This window comes from Rhinatrema bivittatum, chromosome 12, assembly GCF_901001135.1.
Source record: "Rhinatrema bivittatum chromosome 12, aRhiBiv1.1, whole genome shotgun sequence".
In the NCBI taxonomy this organism is placed as follows: domain Eukaryota; kingdom Metazoa; phylum Chordata; class Amphibia; order Gymnophiona; family Rhinatrematidae; genus Rhinatrema; species Rhinatrema bivittatum.
The window spans coordinates 18,733,622-18,753,899 of record NC_042626.1 but is presented as its reverse complement, the minus strand read 5'-3'; the positions used below and the strand labels follow the sequence as shown (position 1 = coordinate 18,753,899).

The 20,278-nt window shown below is 44.7% G+C and overlaps 1 long non-coding RNA gene across 1 annotated transcript in view; it reads right to left on the bottom strand.

Moving 5' to 3' along the window:
• Positions 1-5,557: 5,557 nt before the first annotated feature.
• The window catches only part of LOC115074447, a 73,801-nt gene continuing 59,080 nt past the window's right edge, over positions 5,558-20,278 (bottom strand). The window contains exon 3 of the long non-coding RNA XR_003852244.1: positions 5,558-5,905. This is a non-coding gene — a long non-coding RNA (uncharacterized LOC115074447). The remainder of the gene's footprint in view (positions 5,906-20,278) is intronic.

Below are 20,278 nucleotides of genomic sequence, written 5' to 3'. Positions count from 1 at the left end.
CGCTCAGGTAATGAAATCAGGGGGGAAAAAACAGGAATACTAAACAGGGGAGGATGGATGGCGAGCTTTTGCTGATGGGGGCAGCAGACATTGTGCTATCTCCAAGACAGTGGGGACTATAATGCAAGGGGGCACACAGCTTAGGGGCATCTGAAAAAGAAAAGCTGGGGCAGCTCCGAGAAGAAACCCTCCCATTAAGGCAGTTCCAAGTACCATTGTGCCACACTTCTCATGCAGCTGTATCTATGCACCTCAGTCCTGTCCTTCAGCAACCCCTGCTATTCCAGTACTGAAACCCCCATGCATAGCTTTGCCAATGCAACCTCTTTTCTGGAACTAGAGACCCCCCCCCCCCCACACTGGATATTCAAGTACTGAGATCCTAGAAATTGTGAATTTATTTACTGAAAAAAGCAAATCATCAGCACTTGTTTGCTTCAGCGCTGTGGATTTTCTGCTGATTTCTTTTTTAGGGGGTGTTCCCTGGAAAAAGTTTAGAATAATGCCTAGGAAAAAAGCCATACTGTATGTAATGTGCATTTCATCTCAGAAAGTGTGCATATATATATATATAATCCACTACTTCCCAGTGACCACCGTAATATTATTTGGTTTAATTGATCTGATTTTAAATTCTCTCTCTTTTCCACAGAAAAATCTTTTAAACAAGTGTTGCATCTGATCTTTTGACAAACACCATCGTAGCCTATGGGACACATTTTAAAAGAAAGTCCGGACACCGAATCCATTAATTCTTGCAACCCCACAGGGCCGTTTCTGGAAAGCCTTTAACGAGAGCTTTAAAACAAGCTCTTATTCCAATTTATAATTTTCTTCCGAGGCCAAGTCACTGCTAAATTTTAACTTTCTGCAATCATTTAAAACTACAGCTATGGCCGACCACATGGAGAACCTGTGGCGCCGATGACATCATCAGCTCAAGAATGATGCATCACTAAGCTGCTGAGCTCAGCATAACTAACAAAGGGCAACAGAAAGGATAAAGGGGATGGAACGGCTCCTTATGAAGAAAGGCTAAACAGGTTAGGGCTCTTCAGCTTGGAGAAGACACGACAGAGGATACGAGAGAAGTTTATAAAAGCATGAGTGGTGCGATCAGTTATTTCTCCTTACAAATAGCAGTGGAGCTAGAGGATGCTCCAGGAAGCTGTTAGCAGATCAAAATTAAGTTTAAGGCAGAATGAGGCCGGCCCCGTTTCAGTGCTTTATTCTAGATTAGGGGTGCTACGGATCCAGGTTCGGGTCTGGACGGGGAGGAAGACTTCTCTTCTGTGGCCCCTGGCACCTTCTACCACTCTCTCTGTGCCCAGCAGCGGATTCCCGATGAAGACCGGCCCAGGGATTCGCCGCCCAGGAGACACCTTGTGGTCTGCTGAGCGCGGCTCCGTCACGGCTGCACTCGGCAGACCACGACCGGCCCACCCGGGGGATGCCTGATCCCCGGATAGGCCAATCCGCCCATCTGTGCCCACTTTACACTCTCTATCACACAGTTCCAGGAGGTGCCAGAGAGTGAAAAATAAGCGCAGGGAATCCAAAATTATCACCATAGGGAGAAACCAGAAATCACAAAAGGGTCTATCCATTCCCTGTTAAGTCCACATTGGGGAAAAGCTCTCAATGAAAACACTGGAGTCTTAAGTGGGTGTTCAAATCAAAGATAGTCTTTACTGTGACTTAAAGAAGAGGATCCACGTCAAGATGTATTTATTTATTTATTTTTGGTTTTATATACCGGAAGTTCCTGTATACAATACATATCACTCCGGTTCACAATTAACAGAGATAACTATCGCCGGGAAGGCGGTTTACATGGAATGGAAGAAAAAAATGTGAGGACCTTATTTTGTTTGTGGAATAACCATTCTTTCTTCTTTTATTATCCAAATGCCTGACATTTAGGAGGAATATTACGTCAATTCTAGACATCTGGGAAAACTCAATAAGACATCAGAGAGTGAAATCGTCTGTGGCTGTTCTGCTTATGCAGTTTTGAAACCGCAGAGGGAAATCTTCCAGAAAGAGTCTGCCTTGTGTCTGGCCGAGCTGAATTCTTTCTGTCCATCTCTTCCTGGAAGTCTAATGGGCTGAGCAGGGACTTTAGCCTTGTCCTGTGGAAAAACAACTCGGGGCTAAATAACAGTTCTCCCCCATCAGGGATACATAATAATCAGCGCTCTCAGTCTCTGACCATTTGCTGCTGCGTCGGAGGATCGTGTGCCGGCAGGCTGCCAGCGCGCGCAGCTTGCAGGTGCAAGAGATAAAATAAAGGTCGGGGGAGGGTTAGGATAGGGCTAGGGGGAGGAAAGGTTAGGGGAAGGGGTAGGAAGGATAGAGTAGGGGGGAGGGAACGGGTGAAGGCTGCGGGCGTTGGCACATGCAAGATGCGCTAGTGTGCACCCCCTTGTGCGCGCCGACTCGATTTTATAACATGCGCACACGTTATAAAATCCGGCGTCCATGTGTGCGTGCCAGGTAGCGCGCACACATGGATGCCCGTGCGTAGCTTTTCAAATTTTCCCCATACTGAGTATCGAGGGGGGATCCTTTCTTTTTGTTTAATCGCTGCCTAACATATTGTAATATCATTTAAAAGCACCAAAAAGATGAATGTATCTTAAAATGGCATGAATATGGATCATTTAAAAAAAAAAAAAAAAAAAAAGTGATTAAATGAGGGTTGTTTCTGAATTATGTTCGGGAATTTCCAGAGGTGGCTGGAGTAGCAACCGTGGCTCGCTCCTCACCCCAGTGCCCAGTCACCCCACTCCAACAGTGTTCTCCTGTAAGTGCTGCAGGTTTGTGCTGCCTTGCTATTTGGAGGCACGCAGAGGTACTTTTTATAAAATACGATGCCTGGATTGGCTGTGTTTGAAAAAAATGGCAACTTCAGATTTATATGCCAAATCTCTTGATTTACGAGATGGTGGGGCTGGCCTTACTGAATCATATATAAAAATGGGATAGCTGGTCCCGTTTACCCATCATGCAAGGGGGGGGGTCATATGATGAAGCAGTGGTGCTGCTCCGATTGTGTGTGTCTGTCATCAATCAGCTTGTGGGTAATCTCAAGAGTTTGCAATGATAAAATGCCTTTACACAAGGTGACTTCAACCAGGTGCAATGATACAACTAAGTTATGCTGCTCTTTGGCTGTATTAATGTACAGTATCTGACTCCAGTTTGTCGGGTGGAGGGGGCGGAGTGTGGAATGAAAATTAAGGGGCACATTCCAGGAGCAGCATGCAAGCCGTCAGGCTGGGAATGGCCACATCTTCATCATTTTAACAAAGAAACAGCTCTAATAGCTAGACGAGTCCATCTCTTATTAAACAATATGGTGGGAATGAATCTTTGGCCCTTCTGTAATTATCTGACCATCATCATACAAGAGATAAAACGATAATTATCATGTGCCTGACATCACTAGGACAATAACTCTAAAGAGTCACATGCAGAGGGTCACATAAAAAGTATAAAGGTATGGCATGCCTTTTGCAAACGTCTTAACACTCTTAGAGAGATGCAGGAGGGATATCTCGTGTGCATCCATTTCCCTTTTCTCCTCCTTACAGAGTGAGTGGCTTATTTAGACCGATTTTGCGAACATGGAAATAGCTTTGTGGTACATTTTTCTTAAGTCACAGGATCTCTACCTGGCTAACTTTAACAGGCAATAGAGATTTTATACCTGGGGGGATGCACAGTGCAGTATTCAGATATGGGAAAAGAAGGGAATAGGTTTGATCTACCAGTTACTGGACAAATAGAAGCAAATGTTAACCTTTTTAGAATTTAAAAGTAAGTACAATGTTGATTCCAAGCATTTGTATGCGGATCTTAAGGTAAGACACTATTTGCTTCTTGGATAGTAATGGTTTATGGAAACAAGAGCCTGGTGTTATTGGAAAAATAGTAGACATGGAAGGATTTGGTGAGAGAGCTAACAGTGGTGGGGCCGTTTGGCAATAGTGATCATATGATCAAATTTGAATTAATGACTGGAAGGGGGACAGTAAGCAAATCCACGGCTCTCATGCTAAACTTTCAAAAGGGAAACTTTGATAAAATGAGAAATTGTAAGAAAAAAACTGAAAGGAGCAGCTACAAAGGTAAAAAGTGTGCAAGAGGCATGGTCATTGCTAAAAAATACCATCCTAGAAGCACAGTCCAGATGTATTCCACACATTAAAAAGGTGGAAAGAAGGCAAAATGATTACCGGCATGGTTAAAAGGGGAGGTGAAAGAAGCTATTTTAGCCAAAAGATCTTCATTCAAAAATTGGAAGAAAGATCCAACAGAAGAAAATAGAATAATGCATAAGACATTGATAAGACAGGCTAAGAGAGAATTTGAAAAGAAGTTGGCTGTAGAGGCAAAAACTCACAGTAAAACTTTTTTAAATATATCCGAAGCAGAAAGCCTGTGAGGGAGTCAGTTGGGGACCGTTAGATGATCGAGGGGTTAAAGGGGCACTTAGAGAAGATAAGACCATGGCAGAAAGATTAAATGATTTCTTTGCTTTGGTGTTTACTAAAGAGTATGTTAGGGAGATACCCATTCCGGCGAAGGTTTTCATGGGTAACGATTCAGATGGACTGAACCAAATCACGAAGAACCTAGAAGATGTGGTAGGCCTGATTGATAAACTGAAGAGTAGAACATATTATGGATGAATGGTGAAAAGAGTTGGTAATGGGTATGCAGTTTACATCAGAGGAATACTAAACTTGACCAAAAGAATTAAACAGATATCAGTCAAAGGTATTCTAAGAGAAATACAGTTTACATTTTTAATGAGATTTTATTTTTTGCAAAAAAGAGCATTAATGTCAAAGCTTTCCAACTCCGACCAATGGTTAAAATATTGGTACGTTGGGTTATATGTTTTGGTCCTATGATTTTATCCAAACTTTCTGGAAAAAAGTGCAGGCTTATTTGGGGTCAGGATTAGGTTCTCTTTTGCCATTACATCTGGAAGCCATTCTTTTTCATGTCGCCTCGTGCTTGGGGAGGGGGAATAAATGCCAGAGATTGTGGCTCAGGAAAGCTTGGGGGCTTGGGAAGGGATCTATTCTACAACACTGGAGATCTGCAGACCCCACCCCATTGATGAAAATGGGGGAAGGCCTTACATCATTTGATGATCATAGAGAAATAGGTCTGCAAGTCTGGGGGACTTTCGAAGAAGAGAGTTTTCCTGAACCTATGGGCTATGTGTATTCCATCTTTACCACCAGTTTTAAATAATACGCAGAGTGCTGGATAGCTTGTATTGGTGTCTTCCAGACTTGAGGTTGGTGAAGTTTGATACACTGTGAACTGCCTTTGTTGTACATTTACCTGTGGGGAGGATGGGATGGGATTTAGGTAGATCATTAAGGGGAGGGAAGGGTTGGGTAGGAGTTATTAATAACAGCTATGTATTTCTACTTCAGCCATGGTATGTGAAGGGCTAATACTGTGCTTTGTGTTATGTTTTTGGTTGTAGTGTTTTAATATAAATAAAAAGATTTAATACAATAGATAGATTGTAAACTGATAGATTTTAATAGCATTACTTTTGTGCCTTACTGTAAACCGTTGCGACGGTATAGAAAAAGTTTTAAATAAATAAAGGAAGACTGGAATTTTCCCTCTCCCCAAACAGGTCATGGATAGAAATGTGCAGCCTTCTATGCGAAAGCAGCTGGCTCTTTGCTTCCTCCTCTCTGCCTGCTTGCAGTGGTGGAGCAGGTGGCTCCCCTCTCAGTTCTCCTCTCCTCCTTCACTGGCAGTGAGGCAGATAAGCTTCTAAGGTTCTCTCTAATTTCCTTTCAGGGTGGGTGCAGATGTGTACTACCGTGGGCGTGTGGGGAGGGTCCTCCTCTCCTTTCCCCGCGACCTGCAGTGGGGATATTAATGCCAAAGAAATTATACATAAAGAAATTACAAATGATCACATTAAAAAAAAAAAAAAAAAGCAATAAAACATTTTATGGAACAAAGTACACCTGGAGAATTCTTGAAAGGCAAAGAATAAAATTATAGTCTTGAAAAACACATTAACCTAACACAGTAACTCAATAAAATTATTGCTTTTTTAAAATAACAGCATGACATTTTCTCATCACTGTGACTTTTATTTCTGCTCTCCCCTCCCACTAGGGTGCCCCCCTCCCACTCTCATTCCCCCCGCTACCCCTGTTTAGAGCTGCCAAAGGGGACTCATTTTTAAGAGGTAGATTTTCAGGGCATGGTACTCCCACAACCCTGTTCTGCAGTAAAAAAATACATGAGAAGCACCTTTACCCAGAGCCCTCGCTTTTCCACTGCAGATTATTCAAGACTGTGGCAAGAGTTATGCTGTGGCAGATTGTTCAAGACCCTGTGGCAAGACTCATATCTCTGCCTATAAAAGAAAAGTCAATTTTTAATTGAAAAACTTTCACATTGTTTTAAAACTATAAAATAAATAATTGAATTTGTATTTTTTTTTTTTAAATATTCCACCTTTTTGTGGCTGGTCAGCTACTTCAAAGTGGATTACTCTGTAGGTATGGCAGAGTTGCTTACGTGTAACAGGATGTTCTCCTAGGACAGCAGGATTTTAGCCCTCACACAAAGGTGACATCAGATGGAGCCTTGACACAGAAAACTGTCAAACTTTCTACAAACTTTGACTAGGCACACTGAGCATGCCCAGCATGCCAATACCAGGCGTCCATGTGGGGTCCCTCTCTAGTCTTGTAAATAGAATTAGAGATATACAAAAAAACAAGAGGCGAGAGGGTTTCGTAAGGACTAACATCCTGCTGTCCTCGGAGAACACCTGTTACAGGTAAGCAATTCTGCTTTCTTCGAGGACAAGCAGGATAGTAATCCTCACACACAGGTGAAACCTAGCTACAGGCTGCTCCCCAACATAAAAGGGGACCAAAAAACACCCAAACCATATGCCAACAAGCACAGCAATGGTGCTGTTGGTAATGGGGAGGAGAGGGGGGGGGGGGGGGCAAGCCTGAACCCAAACATCGGGCCTAGGCGGGAAAGAGTTGGGTTCTACACTTCAGCCAGATTCCATAGGACAGATTGGCCAAACCTACTGTCGCGTCGGCCATCCCTATCCAAGCAATAGTGAGATTTGAACGTGTGGAGAGAACTCCAAATCACAGCCTTGCAGATCTCCTCCATGGGAACTGCTCACAAGTGGGCCACCAACGCTGCCATGGCTCTGACAGAACGAGCCTTGACATAATCCCCAAGATGCAGTCCCACCTGGGCATAACAGAAGGAGAAGCAATCTGCCAGCCAATTAGATAGTGTCTGTTTGGCAATGGCAATGCCCAACCTATTCTTATCAAAAGAAATAAAACGGGTGGCCTACTGACCGCTACAGATAGAGGCTAATGTTTGCTTGCAGTCCAAACTGTGCAGTGCAAGTTCACCTTGGTGTGAATGGGGCCTGGGAAAGAATGTTGGCAGGACGATAAGACTGGCTAAGATGGAAGCCTGTCACCATCTTGGGCAGGAACTTAGCGTACATGCACAAGAGCATCCTGTCATGATAAAATTTAGCGTGGAGTGGAGGAGTAGCCTAGTGCTTAGAGCAGTGGGCTATGAACCAGGAGACCAGGGTTCGAGTCCCACCGTCACTCCTTGTGACTTGGGCGGGTTACTTATCCTCCACTGCCTCAGGTACAAACTTAGATTGTAAGCCCTCTGGGGAAAGAGGAATACCTACATTTCCTGAAATGTAATCCACTTTGAAGTGCTGAAAAAAGTGGAATATAATTCTAAATAAATAGTGTAAGGTGGATAAGTCACTAAGGCCTGGAGTGTGCTGACCCTGTGTGTTGAGATGATTGCCACCAAAAATATGATGTCCTAGGTCAGGTATTTCAGGTCATAGGAGCACAGTGGCTCTAAAGGAGCTTTCATCTGCTGAGTTAACACCACATTGAGGTCCCAAAACACAGCAGGAGGCCTTACAAGAGACTTCAATTGAAGCACACCCTGCATGAAACGTACAACAACTATAGGCTGTAAAGAAATGGGTGTACCATCTACACCCTGGTGGTATGCACCAATTATACTGAGATGAACTCTAACAGAGTTGGTATTTAAGGGAACTTCCAATAGGTGTAGAAGGTAATCAAGCAGTTTTTGTGAGAGGCAAGAGAACAGATCTAGGGCCTTTTGCTCACACCACATGGAAAACCTCCTCCATTTCAGTCCATAGGACTTTCTAGTGGAAGGCTTTCTAGAAGCTACCAGGACCCAAGGCACATCCTCAGAAACTGCGTGGTTGCAGAACTAACCTCTCAACATCCAGGCTATGAGCAACAAAGCCTGGAGATTGGGATATCGCAATCTGCCTCGATCTTGTGTGATGAGATCTGGGGAAGTCCTCAGTCTGATTGGTCTTTAAATGGACAGCTTCCATAGGAGTGGAAACCAGGCCTGTCTGGGCCAATAAGGGGCTATGAGGATCATAGTCCCTTTGTTCTCGCGAAGCTTCAAGAAAGTCTTCACAACTAAAGGAATCTAAGGATAAGTATACAGAAGACCATTGCCCCAATGACAGGCAAGGGCATCTGAGGGTGGTTTGCTGTCTGACTTGAACAAGGAGCAGAACCGAGGCACTTTCCTGTTGCAAGGGATGCAAATAGATCTACATCCAAGCTCCACCCAAAGGCAGAATATCCAATTCGTAACCCTCTGGTCCAGGGACTACTCATGGGGGCTGAAGTCATGACTCAGTCTGTCCGCTACCACGTTCTCTGTCCCAGCCAGGTACGCAGCCCTGTCAGTCTGGATCAGGACAACTTTGTTGGACAGCTGATCTCTGAAAGCCCACAGCATGTACCTGATCGACCGAAGCTCTAGAAAGTTGATTTGATAACAGTTTTCCTGAGCAGATCAGAGACCCTGGGTGCTGAGCCCATCTACATGAGCTCCCCAGCCCAGGGTGGACACATCCATGGTTAGGACAATTTGTCATTCCTTCGCCCTTCTGGAGAAGGGTCTGAGGGGATACCCTCAGAGCCCCTGAAGGACTCCATGGTGTCATCCCCCCCAGGGGTCATAGGGACCCTCATCCTCACTGTAGGCAACAGGGGATGGGGCCCTAGGTGCTTGGCCTTTGTCCAGATGTGCAGGCACTGGCAGAGCTGGATGGGGGGCTACAGGCCTCGATGTTTCTGCCAGCCTGGATGGAGCTTCCTCCTTCAAGGAACTGGCAATGGCAACCATAAGTAGCCTCTATTCGCATATTCCATATTTTATAAAAATCCAAACTCCGTGCGTAGTTTCACTATCGTGCACAGATACATGCATGTAGAAATGAGGCGTTTCTGGCAGAGCCAACAGTAGTACCACAAGTTGCTGTTTTAAAAGACATTGAACATGCATACATTTTCCAGCTTATTTGCATCTTTTTGCACCTGTTAATTATCTGGTTTCAGTGATATTAAATATGTTTATTGTGTAGGACTGACTGGGTGGAATGCCTGGGTGAAGCGGGGGGGGGGGGGGGGGGGGGTTCAGGGTGAAGAACCAGGAGGGTCTAAATGATCTGGAGAAGGACTGGGCAAACTGGTGGACTAATTGGCAAGACTGGTAATTTCATTGATGCGCGCATTTATAAAATATACCAACTTAGGTGGGTAAGTCCTATTTTATTTTTCATGTGTAAAATATATGCACATTTTTAAAATGGGTAAAATGCGTGCATTCAGTGTATTGATGTATGTGGTTTGCATTACAAGTATGACGAATATATGTCGGCTTACGAGTGATTTCATGACAGGCACACAAAATACATAGTAATTCTATGCACGGCCACATACATGTGTATATGCCACTGTATGCAGTTGTTTGAAAGTTATCTTCGATTGTAAGCCCACTGGGGACAAGGAATTCTCTGAGGACAAGCAAGATGATAGTCTTCACACATGGGTGACATCAGATGGAGCTCCAAGATGGAAAACTTATGTCAAAGTTTCCAGAACTTTGACTTGGCACACTGAGCATGCCCCATACCACACGTCCCACGCAAGGTCCCTCGCCAGTCTTTTTCCATGGAGCTGCAGCATCCTGGTTAGTGAGCTCTTCTTGGCCTTTTCAGCCTAATCTGGAAAACTTTTCTTAATTGCTTCTTTTTGCATTTTTTTTTTAACTTTCGATGCTGAGTCCCTCTCGGTCCATCCCCAATAGTGTTACTGGTCAGGGTTTTTGTCATATATCGGTAAGTTTCCTTTTGCAGTCAATTCTCCCCATGGTGGCGGTGCTTCGGTGCCCGCCGGCCATCAACACCCACCGCCATCGATTTCCATTTTGTGTCCCTTTTATTTCATCCTGTCATGGTCACGTCTGGTTTCTGGTGATGTCCTCAGTGCCTGAGGACCCTGTCCATTATGGATCCCCATGCGCCATGTATCTTCTGCCTGAGGCATCGCATGACATCCGGGGTTGCTGCAAATGCGCACAGATGACCCCGAAGGGCTGTCGTCTTCGACTGGACAAGATGGAGCACCTCTTTGGATCGAGGAAGACCAAGCCATCAGCATTGGCACTGAAGGATCTCAGAGCCGCACCGATGGACATCTCACCATCGACGTCGGTTCCATCGGCGGATAGGGTGTTGGTGACCGACCACCGAACTTCTCCAGGCAGAGGATTGGTTTTTGGCACTTAACATTTTGAACGATCACCTTTAAGCTTGTACCTGGAGCAATGGAGGGTGAAGTGACTTGCCCATGGTCACATGGAGTATGAGCAGGATTTGAACCCTGGCTTCCCACCTGATGCTCTGACCACTAACAATTTATTAACTTGAGACATAAGTTACAGACTTTTAACTGTGAAATGTCACTTCTGTTTTGAATTGAAATAGTGCAACCATCCTTTTTATATTTGCTTCAGAAAGTCCTTGCTATCTTTGTGAGTATATTAAGTTATGATTGCTGAAACTGCCCTCAACATCAGCAGTTTGTCTTACTGTTAATTACACAGAAAAATACATGTGCACATATATTGGACACATGAGAACGGATACAAAAAGAGGTTGAATTAGCACAAGTTTAAAACTTGTCAGCAGTAATGCCAGTCATCAAGGCTTCTATGAATTGAAATTAATGCTCTCTCTGCCAGCTGTGATACACCAGCAGCTGCAGACTTCCAAAACACATCCAAGTCTTTGTAGCTGGTGTATGGTTAGTATAAAGATGAAATTCTTCTAATGGGACATCACTACATCCTGGAATTATATCAAATCATCTTTGGTTTGATTTGAGATCATTGAGGGATCCAACATTCTGACTGCTTTATTTGTCCACTCCAACTTCACCTTCCCCTCCTGTTCCTTTCATGATGGGGGGGGAGGGGAGAGGGGACGGCTTAGGGAGCAGGGTGCATCTTCTATTCTCTGCTGTGGCCTCAGCCTTAACCCCCACTCCCTTCTTGTTCCTTGCAGACTGTTTGCTAGGGGAGGGGATGCAACAGGAGCAGAGAGAGAGATGAGCTTGAAGGCAGGGGCCCTGTAGCTTTCTTCAGAAAACTGAATGAGGAGGTGAGGAAGCTTCAGGTTTGTTGATTGTGTTGCAAGTTGTAAATTATGGGGCAATGGGATCATTAGGCAGCTTCAACCATGTGCAGAATCATGGGAGCCTGGGGGGCACCTCCTTTGCCCAGCTACACATGGGACTTTTGGATGAGTGTATTATCCCCTGTACCAGTAGTGGCAAACCAGACAGCTTCCCAGGGGACCCCAAAATGTTGCAACTGGGCGAAGTTTTTGCAAGGAAGTGGCTCTATTTGCATTTAACATCTATTTAGCTAATTCACCAAAAGAATACTTAAACGATCCAGGAGTCAACTTTCATTGCAGTTTCATGGACAGGGAAAAGTAAAATTTTAATACAAAAAAAAAATGTCCAATATTTATAGGTTTATTTGTTTATATGCCACCTATGCTTAAGCCCTAGGCAGCTAACAAGAAAACAATCATATCACAAACAGCATAAATAGAAGTATTTACAAAATTATGTGCCTTCATAATTAAGCCTCTAAGGGGGCCCCAAATGATTCTTAGGCCACCTCTGCCTGGTACACCTGCTCTGCCAATTTATCCTATAATGCAACATAAAATATTTTCAAATGTTTGTATTGCTCTTTTATTCCTTATTTTCATCCTTTATGTTTCTTTCTCCTGATACCTCCCCAGTTTTTCATAGTTTTCTTTTTTATTCTATCTTTCCCTTATTCATTTTACATTTTTCTTCATTCTCTCTCCCCTCCTTCCTCTTCAGTTCTTTCAGACTTTCTTTTCGGGGTTTCCACCATGGCACCCTGTTCTTCTCTTGCTGATCTTATTTCCAAATCCTTTTCTTTTATTTCCCCCTTTTGTTTCTCTTTATCCTACCTCATGGTTTTTACTGCTCTTCTCTTTTACCAACCTAAAGTGCAGGGTCGCAGATCTGCACACAGAGGAAACCCCGTGTGGGCGTGCATAGCGTTGTCCTTGAGGGGCACTAGGAGTCACACCTGATGTTTGCTATCTCCCTTCTCAACACATTGAGATTTCTCCTGCTTGAATTTAGAGAGGAGATTATAAAAGACAGGTGTGACTGTTACACTTAGCATTGGGATTAGATTGACATCTTTGAGCTCTTCCCTCTTGCAGGGACCCTCTCCCTATCCTTACAGTCTGGACTCTGCCCTGGTCCCAGCTCTCATAGAACCAGAGCAGCATTACTTTCTGCCAGGAAAGCGAGTCACACCAGAAATGTCAGAAAATAAATAAATGCGCCTGCACTGACCCTATCCTCCCAGCAGGGCTTCCCTAAACTGATTATCAAGGGCTGGCTTTGGAGAACGGCTCTGGATCCTCTTTTTCAGCAGTAGTGGGTGTCTCTTTCTGGCTCTGCTCTACTTTGCCAGTGGGAAGATGGGGGAGGAGGCAGTTAGATGCAGATGGCCCTGCTCGTACCTGATTCCTTACTGCTTGGCATGAGGGTAGAGAAGATACAGCTCGCGCACCTTCACTTCATTGTGGGCAGGAAGGAGATTACAGATGGCTTTGCACATTCCCAATTCCTCTCTGCTTTGGAGAGGAAGCCGATTGGTACAGTGAGGCTCTCTTGCATACCCCTCCCTTTGGGTCTGCACCCCCTGCCTTCAGTGTCCCACCCCAAGATTTAGAACCATTGCTTTAGAGTCCATCTTAGGCTCTGCTAGTGTCACTCTGCAGGGCTTCCTGTGCAGGTCCATGCACCATACTGGCAACCCTCCTTTGAACTGCCCCTACCTTAATGATGTCCCTTGCTAGAAATGGTCTCCGGACCCGAGGACAGTTCCGAAGGTGGTCTCTCACCAGAGACCTGCACCAAGGTCATTTATAGTAGCCAAGCAGCAGTATCTGAAGCAAAATGAGTTAACTCTCAGCTAAAGAGAAAAATCCTAAAAGACAACACTTGTGATTTTGTTGTCACTGCTGCTGAATAATCGTGTTTGGTTTCCTGACAACTAATAAATTGTTTTATTGTGGTGCAGCAGACATGGCAGGATCTAGAAGCCTGGACCTCTTACAGCCAATGAATGCTAATCTCCGAGCATTCTCATTTCTTACAGGATTTGCTGTTTAAATTATTAAACATCAGGAGAAGGAGATGTATGTTTGTGGGCTATTCAGTCTATTTGTTGATTTTCGCAGAGTTGAAAAGAAATTTAAAGCTGAAAGGACAACACAGCCAGAACGAGATGGTACATAATGATTTATGCAGCCTATACAGCTTCTGGGCTGCCCTCCTTCTGCACAGCTTTGCTGTCTAATGCAACTCAGTCTTGCCCTGCAGCAACCTCTACTATTCCAGTTATTTTATTATTTGCATTTACTTAGATTTAGCTCATACCTTTGCATTGGTAGCTGAAGGTGAATTACATTCAGGCACAGGAGCTATTTCCCTGTCTCTAGAAGGCTCACAATCTAAGAGCCTTTTTTTTTTTTTTTTATAAAGCCTCACCCCCCCCCCCCCTCCCTCAATAGGCATGGAATGGCAAAAAAGCTTAAATTATGTTTGTACCTGAGGCAACAGAGCATGAAGTGACTTGCCCAAGGTCACAAGGGACATCTGAAGAACTTTAACCCTGGCCTCTCCACCTGCTGCTCCAACCCCTAGGCCTCTCTATACTGCGACACACAAAGCTCTGCCAGTGCACCTCACTCCTGCTCTTCAGCACCCCCTGCTGGTTCTGGTATCAGGAGCACAGGTGTTGGAACAGGGTGGGCCACCCAGGATCTTCGGTCTCTTAGCTAATACCGGCACCGTGCAGCTACCTGACTTCCAGCCGCGTGGGTGCCTACACGCTGGTGAGGCTGGGACTGCGAGATCAGAATGAGAGTAGAGGCACCTACGCTGATCTCATAGTCTCACTGTTGCAAGAGCAATGCAGAACGGAGGCACTTGCACGGTGCTGGCGTTAGCTGATGGGGGGGGGAGGGGGGTGGACCAGCCAAAATACGGTGGTATAGAGGCAGGAAAACTTGGAGCAAGCCATCAAGGTGTGAAGACGCTGACTTGCTGGCTGGGGAAACAGACAGGGCTGGCTGGCTGACTGACTCTGGGAGTGGTGGCACGTGCGCGCAGGCAGGCTGGCTAGGAGAAGGAGTGGTGGTGAATGCAGGAATAAGTGCTGTGCTGCTATTCACAACGGCACGACTCACCGCCCCCTGCCCGCGTGTACTGAAAGTTTCCATGCCTTGCTGTGGGAATTTGATTTCTGAATGTGTGGGAAGAACAGGATAGGGCTGTATCCTACCCAACAAAAGATGGATAAAAGGCAGGAGTAGGTTGTGCCTGCCGGCTGCAGAGGAGTACAGAGAGAGAATATATTCTGGCTTTCTGATGAGAGCCAGATGCGAATAAAGCGTGCAGTGCTGTGGAGGAAAAGAACTGAACTCCTGCCGTTCATGGATAAATGACAAAGCACAACACTGTCTGATGGAGAATGTTTACCTCTCCAGGGCCGTCTTTATTTCTCTAGCTTCTCTTTCTCCATGTTAGGAAGAATCACCCTCGCTTTTTAGCCACATAAAGGCCTTTTCAGCAGTAGGAAAAAAATTCTGTGCGTGTCGGACAGATGATCCTGCAGGCCCAGCGGGTGCAAAGGAGCACAACAACATAACAGACAAGGACTATTGTGCTCACTCAGGCTAGCGCACAGGTGGACGCGCGTCCATAACCCCTGAGGCAGTAAGGGGGATCGGCGTGTCCAAACCAGCGCATAGCTAATAGCGCTCAGCATCTGTAAATGTCATGTCGATGAGGCTATCAGTTATACCCCCGATGGAAAAAAATAAAATGTGGGCGAGTCGGGTGCACATTTAACCCTCAAAAATTAACACCAGCTCTGGAGCTGGCGTTAAGTCTTGAAAAGCCCAAAATGTTGAACAGGAAAGCAGAAAATACTGTTTTTTTTGTGGTTCCTCCGACTTAATATTGTCACAGTATTAAGTCGGAGGAACCACAGAAAGCAGCAACATGGAAAAATAAAAAAAAAAGTCTTGGCGGCAGTCAGATTCGGACAATGGAGGCTCAATTGATGAGCAGCCGTTTTCCTAACCTGCGCACAGCCTCTTCTCCTGGATGCCCAATGCAGAGGAGGCGCTAGTGACACAAAATTTCCCCTAGCGCCTCCTTTTTAAACGCAGCAGCGCGTTGGCCTGCTGCATCGCGCGCCCGGGAGAGGTGGGTGGGCGCGAGTTAGGACAGCGGGCACTCAATCATGAGCGCCCGTTTTTCGCGCACACGTATTGCATCGGCCTGTCAGCCGTCCTGGCTAAGGACCCGTCTCAGCCGTACAAGCTTGGCTGCCGGCAGGAGATCGCTCTAAGTCAGCCTGCATCCCATGCTGAGAAATCCACCGCCGCCTCCTAATTTGTATCTGTGACTGTACCGAACCCTTACCACTGCTCTGTTGGGTGGCATTGCCTCCTTTTGTCACAATACTGGTTTCCACCATCTCTGCTGGTAGGGTTGTTCCAAGCATCTAACCACCCACTAAGTAAAGAAGTATTTCCTCATAGTTCCTCCGAGTCTTCCTCCAACTTCAAACCATGGATCCCTTTGTCCTCAAACGGTGTCACGTCCATTGCACCTCTGGACGTTTGAGTGTGGCTTCTCTGGAGAAAGTGGTACTACAAGTCCAGAAATGCACCTCGGTAAAACTAAGACTGGTTCACTCTGAGCTTGCTGACAGCCCTAGAGAGGAGCAGACACAGCCCTACCACTGCTTTCTGTTTGTTCATTTTCTGCCTGAGTGCCTCCACGGATCCGGTCCTGCTATCTCAGGGTTGCTACACAGTTTATTATATAATTCAATCTCGGGAGAACCCAAGTGTGTAAACGAAAAGTCTTTGATGTCCTCGTATTTAATTAAGGAGTTAAACAAGATTAAATGTAGAGGAGAAGTAAGACACTCAGAAGCCACAGACGCTATTCCGTTTGTGCCTAACTATTGATGATTTTTTTGCATTCACAGTCACTATAAAGGGCTCCGAGTTTTCATCGGTTTTGATGGAATACGTCCTGTCCTTCTCTGCTCGGTTTCTGATGGGGTGAGCATGTATCCCAGGTAACAATTTGTATGTTGCTTGCTACAAGGTTAGAGAAGTCCTAGAATGGAGAACCCATCCTGGACAGCAAGGACGCACAATGCTTTCCGGTGCACCATTTTGGATGAGATTTGGAGTCCTCCTAGTGCCATTTTGAATTTTTCTGCAGCAGGGAGCAGTCAGTTGGGCGTTGCCCTGGAGTTCACGCTTTGTTCCGGGGTGCTCAAACCAGTCCTTGGGCCCACCTCCCAAGGCTTGCCCTCTTGAAAACCACCGACTTCACTGTATACCTTGGCAGGGGTACCTCCTTCCTTGTTTTTAATGATGCCTCTCTTGCCTCTGCATTGCACGGCCCTTAAGCACATCCCTTCAGCTGGATCCTAGGATGTTATTCCCTCCTCGTTTCTTTACCACAGTCTTCTTTTGTTTTTTTATGTTTTGTTTTACTGCTCTTGTTTGCTCAGTAACTAGGATGAAGCCCTAGAGAAGTTATTCAATTTCCTGCTAAGTGAATTGACCAAGCAATAAAATAAAATAAAGTAAAAAAAAAAAACAAAAACAACCCACAGGAAATGAGAGGAAAAAACCTCACAGAGCTGTCAGCAGGAAACAAAAATTAACATTCCTGAGGCTCTTACCTTCAAATAATTTTATTTCACTGTTGTGCCACTTTAAATCAAGAGGTACTGAAAATCCAATTTGCACTTTGTGAGCATTCAAGTGGTAGAAGGTTCTTTTCCCCTTAAGATGAAAAGAGTAATTTAGCTTGGCTTTGGTAGGCCAGAGCAGCACAACGACAGCAACACAGAAAGTCTAGCTCTCTTCTCTCTGCGAATAGTGACTACACTGGGACCACGTAGGTCACAGATTAAGTGACATGTTGGTATGTCACAAATTAATTTGTCAAGGAAATTGAGTTTTGTTAGCTTGAAGACTGCATTTAACCTGACCCGAGCATCCACGAAATTGCAAACCAGAACAGATGCTGTCACTCTACAGATCCACTTTCCCTCTCCTCCTCTGTCACGCGCCATGCCCTCCATTGTGTCACCTCCTTACCACAACCTTTTCCTTATGGAAGTGTCGCAAACATAAAAAAACACAGAGTTCAAAGTTCTGGCATTCTATGCAAATGAGTTTACTGTAGGAATTAATATGCACACCAAGCCCAAATATACCCATGTAGTTTGGAAACACAGCAGTTTGGTCCTCGACCCATCTGGGCTCTCTCAGTGCTGCCCTGTCATGTTTTTCTGCTTCCTGCTTCAAGTTCACTTAAAAATGGCAAATGGTGATAAGCAGGAAAGCACAGAGTCTTGTTGTGGAAGTAGCAGAATATAAATTTATGTAAATAAATACAATCTCTCCTATGATCACAGGGACTTATCTGAGTCTGTGGCGGTGGTTGAATATCTGACCATGCTCAGCAGTTGCCACTTAGCATGGACATTGTTTAAAAATACCATCTTAAAAGCACAATCCAGGTGTATTCCATGCATTAAGAAAAGTGGAAGGAAGGCCAAACAATTACCAGCATCGTTAAAAGGCAATGTGAAAAAGGCTATTTTAACCAAAAAACCTTCCTTCAAAATTTGGAAGAAGGATCCACTGGAAGAAAATAGAAAAAAGCATAAGCACAGTCATGTTAAATGTAAAACACTGATAAGACAGACTAAGAGGGAATTTGAAATGAAGTTGGCCATAGAGATAAAAACTCATAATAAAAACTTTTAAAAATATATCTGAAGCAGGAAGCCTGCAAGGAGATCAGTTGGATCATTAGATGATCAAGGGGTTAAAGGGGCTCTTAGGGAAGATGAGGCCATCACAGAAAGACTAAATGAATTATTTGCTTCCATATTAACTAATGAGGATGTTTGCCAACAGTGGTCAATCCAAGATACAAGCACCTAGCAAGTATCCAAACATTACTAGATTCCATGCTTCCAATCTCGGTAATAAGTGGTGGTTATTTTCTACATCAACTTGACTAATAGTTTATCAACTTCTCCTCCAGGAACTCATCCAAACCTTTTTTAAACACAGCTATGCTATCTTCCTTTACCATATCCTCTGGCAATGAATTTCAGAGTCTAATTATGCATTGAATGAAAAAGAATTTTCTCCAATTTGTTTTCAATTTGCTACTTGCTAATCTTATTGGCATGCCCCCTAGTCGTATTATCTGAAAGAGTAAACAACTGATTCATGTTTATCCATTCCAGTCCTCTCATGATTTTGTAGATCTCCATCATATCCCCCCCTCAGCTGTTCCAACCCCATTATCATTTTGGTTGCCCTTCTCTGAACCTACTCCCTCCATTCCAAGAACAGAGAGTGCATGCCTTATCACATCCTGGGCATCCATCCCTGGTCATCAGCGAAGGAGCTCTGCAAAGAAGCAACCCCTCCCCTCACCTTTGTCTCATTCCTTTGCGGACAACCTGCCTTGGGACGAACCGCTTCCAGCGACAGACCTCTGCTTAAAGTCTGCTGCAAGTGACAGCCTAAAAGGGAAGAAGCCATCAGCGAGACCCAGGTGTAGGAAGGTATCAGGCAGGGCAGCCCAGCCCCCCCACCCCCCATGCAAGTGTGCTGGATATCCTTCAGCGGATCCAAAGCACAAAGTTCAGGTGTTATATACAAGTAAGTTTATTATAGTAATTAATATACACACACGGCCCAAATGCATCATGTAGCTGTGATCCATGTATTTTGCAACTATGCAGGCTACTCAAAACTGTCATCAGGACAAAGGTCCTAGGTTTCAATATGATGAGTGACTGCACCAAGGAAGCCCCATCAGGAGCTGAGGATCTAAAAGCTACAGAGCAACTGTGAGCAGCAAGAAAACCTGGTAGAAAATGTGCAAGGGTAAAATCATTCATCTGGGTTGCAATAAATAAATAAATCCAGTAGCCACTCTCCACCCAATACCGACTGCATAAGATGGCATGCAGTAATGGCGTGCTGTGATTACAAGAGCTCCGGTCTGATGGAGGGAGTGTAGCTCACAGAGCCCTGCTCGCAATCAGTTAGAATTGGCAACTGGCAAACAAGAAAGAGTTAGGAGAAAGCAGGTGCCATTTATTTATGAAAATACAGAAAAGACTGCAAAATCCCAGGGACTCTTCCACACCAGTCCTTTCCTGATCACAGCAGAAGTTGTTATTGAACTGAGAATAGGCAGTCCAGTTCAGCTCCTTCTAGACTGGACCTGGAGGGGAAGCTAGAGGGCCAGTTCACAGCAGTTTCTTTAATTCATTTCCCATTGCAAAGCATTTGGCACCATATTAACTGAAAATCAAGACCAGGAATTTCATCAAGCTTTGGGTGGGAATTAATTCTTCCTCTCCTACCCCCCTCCCAAATTGAAGTAAAGCATCCTGATACTTATGGATTAAAGCAAAGAACCCTGGAGAAAGCCCTATTAGGTCTGAAATGGAACCTTTGCTAGATGCCAGACAAAATGGCTAGCAATAGCTTACAAGTGCCCTAAGCGAGTTATGTTAAGATCATGGAGATTGACTTCTGTGCTGAACCTATCAGTTTGTTATCAAGTTATGGCAAGGATATGGTTGAAATGAAAAAATATGTGACTTAGGATCAACTGAATGTATACGTGCATGCATACATACATGGGCTTCCTTTCTGAATATACAG